Source organism: Chlorocebus sabaeus, chromosome 13, assembly GCF_047675955.1.
Source record: "Chlorocebus sabaeus isolate Y175 chromosome 13, mChlSab1.0.hap1, whole genome shotgun sequence".
In the NCBI taxonomy this organism is placed as follows: domain Eukaryota; kingdom Metazoa; phylum Chordata; class Mammalia; order Primates; family Cercopithecidae; genus Chlorocebus; species Chlorocebus sabaeus.
Window position 1 is genome coordinate 93,680,681 of NC_132916.1, and position 10,279 is coordinate 93,690,959.

The window sequence follows — 10,279 nt, forward strand, 5'->3', positions numbered from 1 at the left end:
TATATGTTTAGTAGAGACAGGGTTTCATCATGTTGGTCAGGCTGGTCTTTAACTCCTGACCTCATGATGTACCCACCTTGGCCTCCCAAAGTGCTGAGATTACAGGTGTGAGCTACTGTGCCCAGCCCCATAGCTATACTTTTTATATTAACAGTTAGGGAAGTTGACTGAAGACTACATGGGACTCTTACAACCTTCTGTGAGACTACAATTATTTCAAAATAAAAAGTTTTTTAAAACTGTGCATGCGAGATGGGAGAGATTATTGCTACCACCTCAGAGACAAGTTGTACACACCTCCAGCTAAGTGAATAAATAGTAGTAGGGAGACTTAGAACTTGGGCCTCTGGAGCCAGGAAACTCAGATCATGATCCCAAATGATATGCCTTTATTTCGTTGAGAGTACAAGGACAGAAGTTGTACATAGCTCTAGATATTTGTTGGCGAAAACCATTAGGGCTCTTTCTCCATTAACTCAGGCTCAGGATCTAGCACCTGTCTTTGAGGGTAAAGAGTGTACTAAATAGGGCAACTAACTGGCAAAAATTAAAGGGGGAACCTAGGCAGAGACCCAATCCTGTAAACAAGGCCAAATTGGGGAAAAGAATGGACAATGTGGGGATTAGGCAGAGCCAAGGAGTTTTTGCAGCAAGTAACCTGAGCAGGGATAATCTGAACTAGTGAATCCTGTGTTGGTCAGTGGGACTTCTTACCAAATCCTACATTGTGGGCTTCAGAGGCAGATGAAATGTACAGACTCTTGAAAGATCTCTGAAATTAGGACAGACCTGAGCCCACAAAAGATGTCATGGTAAAGGGCTAGTGAATGCCCACAGTGGAAACCAAGCAAGGGTCAAAGCACAATGAGAAAATAGGCACTTCCCTTTCCCCAAGAAATCCTAAGTTTTGTGTCTTTTTTCTTTTTTTTTTTTTTAACCATTGCATCTTTTGCACATGTTTTCAATGTAGAAATGACTATGTGCCAGCTGCTTGGGAGGCTGAGGAGGGAGGATCACCTTAGCCTGGGAAGGTCAAGCCTATAGCGAGCCACGATTGTGTCACTGGACTCCAACCTGGATGACAGAGTGAGATCCTGTCTCAAAAAAATAAAAACAAAACTACAAAGTACTCTACAGATTGTCCCAGACTTATGACTGTATGTCAATGGACTTACAATTTGTTGACTTTGTGATGGTATGAAAGTGATACACATTCAGTTGAAACTGTAGTTAAAATTTTGAAGTTTGATCTTTTCTGGGGCTAGCCGTGTGCTCCATGATCTTTCTTGTGATGCTGGGCAGCAGTGAGTTGCAGCTCCGAGTCAGCCATTATATCACGAGGGTAAATAACCAGTACTCTACAGTGTACTCTGTACCAGATGATTTTGTCCAACTGTAGGCTAATGTAAGTTCTGAACACCTTTAAGGTATGCTAGGTTAAGCTAGGATGTTCAGTAGGTTAGGTGTATTAAATACATTTTTGACTTATGATATTTATCAAGACATAACCCCATTGTAAGTTGAGCAGCTGTACTTTTTACAAAACAAGGGTACTAATTTACTAGAAACGTTAAGTTTATACTTAGATGGACTCAAACCACATATGGTGACTGAAATCACCTAATTTCTTTGAGGAAGGAGCTTTACTGCATGGCAATGTGCTTTATAAACACTGTTTTTGCTTTTTCTTTGAAGAAAGAAGAGCATTTAAAATAATCACAATGTAATCCCCCAAAAGCTATGCCAATAAATTTAAGCATTTGGGCTTAAAATTTTTCCTAAGTAGTAGCTCTCTTGTTCACTGTCTAAGATAGTAAAATGGTGAATTAAAAAAAAATTTTTTTTTTTCAGTCCCTCATTGCACCTCAGGATACTATAGACCAGCAGGTTGAGTTACTGTTTTCAGTAATTGTGAATGGTCAAGTGAATAAATGCTGACTGTCTTATTTTGAGTCTTTTCCTTTCCACCCCATCCTTGAGAAGAATGTTTTCTACAAAACTAGCTCCATAGTCCTGCAGTTGCCCAACTCTATGCTCTTTATACCCCCATAGAACTGCCACTCAAACCCCTATTCCCTCGTGAATGTTAGAAATGTCAGGTACTTGGCATATACTCTCTGCACTCGAAAAATGTCAATAAGAAGTATGTCCACAGAAGGAAATGTGTCTAAACACTTACCATGTGCATCCTCCTTACTAGGACCAGGAGGAGAATGGAAGCAGTGTTGTTCTGTTATAGCTACCAGAGCTGCCAAATGGTTAAGACAATTCATTCTGCTCCCCACAACTGCCCTGATGCCATTCTGTTATTCTCAGGCTGTTTCTTATCCCTACTTGCAAAACAAATCTATAAGGTAAATCTACCTCACCTAAGAAAAGTTAATTGTGTTATTCCTGTGTTACTGGAAAGTTCTTCTCACACACACACAAAACGTCTATTGGGATGTCATGTAAACATATGCAGAGCAGCCAGATGATTTCTAGAGATAAAAATCAATTTGTCCATTTTTCCACACAGAGGAGAGGCCTGTTTTCATTGACTACTGAGTACACAGTACTTCGAAATCATGATTTAGTTTGGAACACTATTTAAATGCATACTCTTAGTTAAACTAAACACTTGGAATCACAAAGCCCAGAGCAATTGTGAATAATACTTTCAGTGAGGAATGCACTTGCTCAACTGAACATAATATGACTTTTAAATTTGACATTTATTTTATACAAGTATATCCATTGGAACATGATTCTATGGTACCAACTCTCACAATAGCTGTGTTTTAACAATGACAATAGAGGCTCTAAAGGCCAGGGTTTCAACTAGCAGAAGTTTTATACACTAATTTAACAGGAAGATGATTCTGAATTTAGTTTCACATATTGAATAAGTGTGTTGCATGAAAGCATGAAGTGATGCTTCAGCAGGAAGCCAGGCTTTGGGCACATGGACTGGAAATTAGGACTAATTATTGTTCAATTGTACTGCAGTATGCTTGTTGGCATACCACGGCCTTCCCTGCCTAGTATTGCAATCTTCCAATAAGAATCTTGTTAACACCTTTTCCTTATTTCAGTGGGTTGCCATCGAAGTTAGTTGTTTTTTTTCTTCAATACAAAGCTCTTTGAACCTCTTTGACATAAGTGGGACTTATTTTTTATTTTCTATTTGAAAATAAGCCTAAGAAAGGAAGACACAGATCTGGGCCCAGGCCATAGGGAATAAACAGCTAACAGTCCCCTTCACACATTGTGCAGAAAGCACAGACATGGCCAGACCCTAGCACTAGAAACCTCAGGAGGGAGCCAGTATGATAAACTGCTGTCAGAACAACCAAAACTATTTTCTATTTTGATAGAAGAGATCTGAAAATACTTTTTATTAGAAAAGGAATATACTTAAGAGCTGTGCCTGTTTTATATTTGACCCTGAAATCTTGGTTTCATGACTCTTGCCTACAAAGTATCTTTCAGTAGCTTCTAAAGAGATTTGAATGACTGAGTATGTATTGCCAGGCTCTGCTAATCACTGCATATTTTAATGGAAGAGAAAATATGGATACCGTTTGCATTCTGAAAGTCAGTGAAGAATTAATCAGACTTTGTTCTGAGCATTGAGTAAAGGTGTTAGTAACCAGGCAGGGAGTGGAGTGGACTTCATTAACACACCTTCACTGGGGCAACTTTTACTTGGGCTAAAACCACCAGGAAGATATTTGTAATTGGCAGCAAAATGTGTAGGATAGCACCAATGTAGGATATTTTGACGAGGTAATATAACAATGTCTTCTTTGTCATTATAGATATGTTTACATTCTGTAGATGACTTTGCAGTTGATCTTGTGATGAGTTTGCAGGTCTTTTATTGCAAGATAATATGGTAAGTAATGCAAAACAGTAATTTGTATCTGCCAGAATACACTGACATACACTAGGTGGTCAAAAACTGCTTGATATTTCTGAAAACATCCTTTAGATGGCAAGCCTGACACGAAGAAATGAGTGAAGGGATTAGGTGTTTCTGCAATAATTAATATGGATAAGAAACAAGGTAGAACCTGGGGAGACTAAAGCTCTTGGTTTTGGTAGTGGGGACTGCAGGTGGTTTTACTTGTGTTAATGAAAGCCAGAAACATTGACGATGTGGCTTAAGAAGATGTTTTGACGCCTGAAGTGATTTATGGTGTAGGGCTTTAGGACTTCCTATGAAGAACCAGGTTCTTCCCCAGGGGCTTTGTGTCACCTCCTGTAAAATGTCACGTGGAAGCTTTCAGCCACATTAACTGTTTGAGCACTATAATCTCAATGCATGGTGACCACAGCAGTTTTGGCCAAAGGCCTGGATAGAGAACCCTGGCAACTCGAGAGATCAAGTAACCTGAATGGTTTGGACTCTGTAGGAAAGTGTTCAGAGGGTCTGCTTCTTTGGACATAAAACAACCAAACTCTTCTAATTTCTCACTGAACCATCATTGTTAAGGGCTCCTGGTGTCCTCTCTGTCTGTTCACCTTAAGAGAGGGGCACGGAAGCCTGCGCTTAGCTGCTGTTTCTGAGCCACATTGTGCGGAGGAAGGAGGGTACTCAGGCAAACAAGGCTCACTAAGCAGTTTTTGCGCTGTTACAGATTGGGCCGAGCCCCAGGCATCTTTCCTAGCACCCTTGAAATAGCATCCAATTTTTGGCTAATTCCAGGTGAGGTGAAGAACCATGGTAAGCAGTAGCATCATCACCATGCAAAACCAAGGCATATGGGAAAAGGTAAAGATGTGGTGTTCTTGTAACTGTGGCTTATAATCAATGTAAGTAAGGCCCCTATTTACCAATAGTAAAGAGCATTTGTGTTTAGACTTCAAACTGCAGCCCTTTCTGGGTTCTGCTTAAACTTGATTTTTAGTATCTTGAAGTGGTTTTGGAATTATAGTTGAGATAAAGATAGTAATATCACAATATAGATTTAGCTTTTAAATTACATCAAGTAATATTGGAAGGTTTTAAAATTTACTTTAATACTCAAGCATAGAACAGGATAGACTCAGACTATTTCTACTTTCCCTTTGGAGCTTGAATTGCGTACATTTATGTAGGTGAGTGTTTTGAATGTTTTCTACTAGGTTTTTAGCTACAATAGCGCACATCGACTTATTTACACTCCAGCATAGTGAACAGCAGAATAAGCCTTGGATCTGATAAAGTCGTGATTCTGTGGGAACATTTCTATCACGTTTTCTGTCTCTCCTAAAGGGCGACTGAGGGAACCGATCCCTCTGGGACTTTTGCGTGAGTCATTCAGCAGTCAGCATCGCTGCTTGTGAGCTATTGACAGGCACTAACCGCTCCCCCCCATCATTCCCTGTTCTGAGAATCACACCTTTATCACTTCCATGCATTTCTTCTGTTCTGAATTTTTTTTAACAGAAGGTGTGTGTGTGTGTGTGTGTGTGTGTGTGTGTGTGTGTAGGGTGAGAGAGGAAGAACAGGTGATTTATATGCTTTAAATTCCTTTTCATTTTGCAAGGAGATCACATGCCATTTCTAAGACAGAGACATCCCGTGAGAAACAGATTTCATTAGAGAGTCTGAAATGACAGGAATGGTTTAAATTTAGCATCGAGGAAGGGAATGCTGCCTCTAGGTAATGCACAGCTAAAGTGGTTCCAAATGTTTTATCTGATGCCAGCTGTGCAGCCTTCTGGATAAATCATTTCATATCATACACTTCAAAGCATCCAGTACAGATGTATCCCCCTGCCACAGAGATCCTTAGTGGAAACAAGCGGCTACTGCACTGCTACTGCCCCAAAAGGAGCTGCTTCTTCACCCCCATCCGTTTCAGCATTTCCAGCACCATCACCTCATCCCAACAGCTCCGTGATGGAACTCAGAGTGATGCAGACCAATAAACTCTGCCCATTGGGACTGAGTTTCCCTGAGTACACTAGCCATTCACTTCTATTTATTTTCCTTTAGACCTGGTGAATCATCTTTTGTGCCGTCTTATATTGTGTGACTCATTGCAGTCTATTTTCTGCCCAGGCTCAGCCCAGTGGCTCATTTCTGGAGAGGCCCCTTCCTTGTCTTAAATGTCATGGATCACAACATTGCACTTTGTAGGAATCTCAAGCTCGCCTCACCGGAGATTAGTGTAGTTAAACAGTAAGAGGATGATAAAGAAATTGCCTTTGTATGGGTGAAACTACCCAGGCCTCTCAGACCCTTATTTTAAGGCCATAATTTGCATATTGCTTTGTGGTGATGACAGTGTTGGACTTTGAAATTTCATTCCTTTTGCTTTTATCAGGAGACACATGTGTATCAAATGCAGCACGTGAAATCAACATCTGCTTAAAGAATTTTACAGCACAAACATTAGCTTGTGGTGGTGGCCTTTCCTAATGGCCTCCCTTCCCCTCCCCTCTGCTCTTCCACTTACCTTTTCTCCATGTACATGCTGGAGCAACATAATTTTTATTTCTTCTTGATGCCCTTTCTAATTTATGACAAAATAGCTTTTCCAGATGACACATTACTAGTTAAATCAGAAAAAAAAGAGTTTGTCCAGTATACTTAGAAATGATAAACTTCACATTTTCTGGAGATTTGAGGAGATTTTGGTGTCTGTCTTTGATAGTAAAGAAACCAACAGTAGTCTCTGCTTCTCCTAAAGGGCCAGGAGGAGAGGCAGCAATGTCTGGTGTCTGTCAGGTGTGAAGGGATGAGCTTGGCTGCCTGCATACCTTGGCCATGATTCCTGATGGCTAGGCTGGCTGTGGCCATTGGGCAAATGTTGAATCTTCTCAGCAGAACAAAGCAAATCTTTTCCCAATTGTTTTGTTTAATCACATTTGTTTTTCAGGGCAAATTTTGGGTTTATTCAAGGGTAAGATTCAGCTTTTCCTGGATTAGGAAACGGATTGTAAAATATTTTGCTGGGTCAGTACACAAAATACCTCACCCTGAGATGAGCTCAGGCTTTGCTCAAGGCCCAAATGCCTCGAAAGTTTAGGTTCTGAAGAAAACGTGACAGGAAACAATTGCATCTCCATGCTAGACAGTTACCTAATGAACAAAAGAGGTCCTATGTAATCCATGCAACAGTCCTGGTGAATGGAGCATGTTGCTTTTAATAAAGCGCTCTTGACAGAGCCATCACAGGGCTTAGAGATATGCAGCCACTCCCACAGCTGCAGCCCAGAGAACGTAAGGCATGCCATGCTTTTGCTGTGTGTTTTAAATTAGCTTAGTCAAGCTATAAATATTTTTGGTAATTTCTAAAAAACGAAACGTTTCTATCTAAGCCAGAAGACTGGGTTGTGCAATACAAATTAACTTCTTATGGAATTGAGGTCTGGAAAAGAGAATGGAAGCGTGTTTCTGACCCTGGCTGGTCCAATAGGATGAATTATAATTGGTCAAATTTGCTCTAACAATTTCTCAGTTACTTCAGGAATGAAATTCACATTTCTGCCCATGAACTCTAATGACCTCCATGGAATGCCCATGCCAGCTTCATGTAAGTGTCTTCTTCTCTTGATGCACACCTTCATGAGCTGCTTCTGATTGGTTTTGCCTCATCTCAACGCACTTTGTCTAACTAGGGTAATTTCTGTCTTCCTTTCTGCCATGTCCTGGGTCTTCGTTTCACTTGTCAGCACCAGTTGAGACTGTATTTATTTATTTATTTTCTGTGGGGACAGGGTCTCACTCTGTCACAAAGGCTGGAGTGCAGTGGGGCGATCTTGGCTCACTGCAACCTCTATCTCCCCGGTTCAAGCAATTCTCGTGTCTCAGCCTTCCGAGTAGCTGGGACTACAGGTGTGCACCACCACGCTTGGCTACTTTTTGCATTTTTAGTACAGATGAGGTTTCACCACGTTGCCCAGGCTGGTCTTGAATACATGTGTTTAAGTGGTTCGCCCTCCTTGGCATCCCCAAGTGCCAGGATTACAGGTGTGAGCCACCACACCTGGCCCCAGTAGAGATTTATTGTAAGAACCTATTCTGAAGAAATTTGAACAATTTCTAATCATTTATGCTTACTCCTGTCTTTTCATTCTGTAATGATTATATAGATAGTAGACCGTTGGCGTTAACTAGAGATCCATTCTGATGGCCATTGGAACAGGAAAATCACCCATACCATATGATATTAGAATGATGATGATTGACAGCGTGGAAATGAAATGACATATACATAGCATTTATTCTCTTTCCACTCTCCTTCTATTGCCTCATCGCATGAAAGAGATAAGGAATCATCAAAGGTGAAGTACTTGATCTGGACACACCTGCGCTGGAAACACTGGGCTAACTGAGTGATGCTGAGATTTTTCTAGACTTTGGAACTAGTTTTGATGCCTTAACTGGAGCTCTGGTTAACCAGACTTCTACTGGGGCCGTGGCAGCATTACCTGTGGGTATTGTTGGAAGTACCCACATTAGGGTTGTGTGGGAAGGATACAAAAAATAAAAGAAACATAAAATTCTACCATATTCAGATCATTTTTTTTTTTTGAGACAGGGTCTCACTCTCACCCATGCTGGAGTGCAGTGACATGATCACAGCTTACTGAAGCCTCGACCTCTTGGGCTCAAGCCATCTTCCTGCCTCAGCTTCCCAAGTAGCTGGAACTACAGGCATATGCCACCATGGCCATCTCATTTAAATTTTTTTTGTAGAGATGAGTTCTCATTATATTGCCCAGGCGTATCTTAAACCGCTGGGCTTGAGCAGTCCTTCCACCTCGGCTTCCCAAAGTGTTGGGATTACAGATGTGAGCCACCATGCCCAGCAGATCATCAAATCTTTATCATCTGTTGGGTTGTGTCCTGTGCTGTGATGGATACCATCCAGTAGCAGTTATACAACTACACGTTTTTGGTCCTAATGATTGAAAGGGGCACACTGTTATAGGAATTGGATTGAAGAAGTCAGTTGGGTATGAGAATTTAGATGTAATAACAGGATGATGAGATGTAGACAGCTTGAACTGATTGCAGGTGAATTGCTGGCAGGAAGGGGAAGGCTGGTCTGGGCTGCCATTTAGGCTTTCCTCCTGGGAGACAGAGTGGATGCTGGTGTCTTTCAACTGAGGAGAATACATCAGCCTAAATACAGCACTGGAGCCTTCCAAGTCTGCATTTACTGGGACTACTAAAGACATTGCAAACTTAATATGGCCAAACCAAAGCTCTTAATTTCTATTCCTCACCCCTAAACCTATTTCTTGATCATTTTTCTCTATCTCAGACAATAGCATCCACCCTATCAAAACCTCAGGGTAATTCTTGGTTCTGTTTTTATTTGCTTTTCCTTCAACAATAACATAAGTTGGTCCACTTCAAAAATATATCCCAAAGACATGTGTTTCTCTCTATCTCCATTGCTACCATGTGTTTACCTATCATAGAAGGTTAAACCAATAGTGTTTTAATGGCATAATCTTAATTCTCTTTTTTTTTTTTTTTTTTTTTTTTTTTTTTTTTTTTTTTTTGAGACGGAGTCTGGCTCTGTCTCCCAGGCTGGAGTGCAGGGGCCGGATCTCAGCTCACTGCAAGCTCCGCCTCCCGGGTTCACGCCATTCTCCGGCCTCAGCCTCCCGAGTAGCTGGGACTACAGGCGCCCGCCACCGCGCCCAGCTAATTTTTTGTATTTCTTAGTAGAGACGGGGTTTCACCATGTTAGCCAGGATGATCTCGATCTCCTGACCTCGTGATCCACCCGTCTCGGCCTCCCAAAGTGCTGGGATTACAGGCTTGAGCCACCGCACCCGGCCTAATTCTCTTTTCTTTGAACAAAAACAGAAAACTACCAGCAGAATGTGGGGCTATGAAACCTGGGGGCTCAGGTACATTACAATGTCTAATACCCTCTTCTTTTCCAACTCTACATCCTTGAAGAGTCACCAATGAACAGTATTATGTATGCGAGATCTCACCTTGACAGGGGAAAAAGAAGGCACAAGAGGACATTGTGTAACTTTGGGGAAGGCACAACTTTTTTCCCATGTATTGTGGTAGGGTTTATGAGGTTATGTCTGTATTTTTGTGAGTTTCTAGAGGAATGCCCTCTTTTTCTCCTTCTCTTTTTCCTTTCCCATCCCTTCCTATCCCAAAATCTTCCCATGAGTCCGTCTCCTACCCTTAACAAGGGAATCTCAGAGTGCAAATCTTACGGTAGGTCCCTTTGCCATTGTAAGCTATTCATTTGGGATAGTTCTGTCAGAAAGAAGAGAAAATTGAATAATTCCTTCTCAATCTCAGGGAAATTCAGGGTAGAGACAA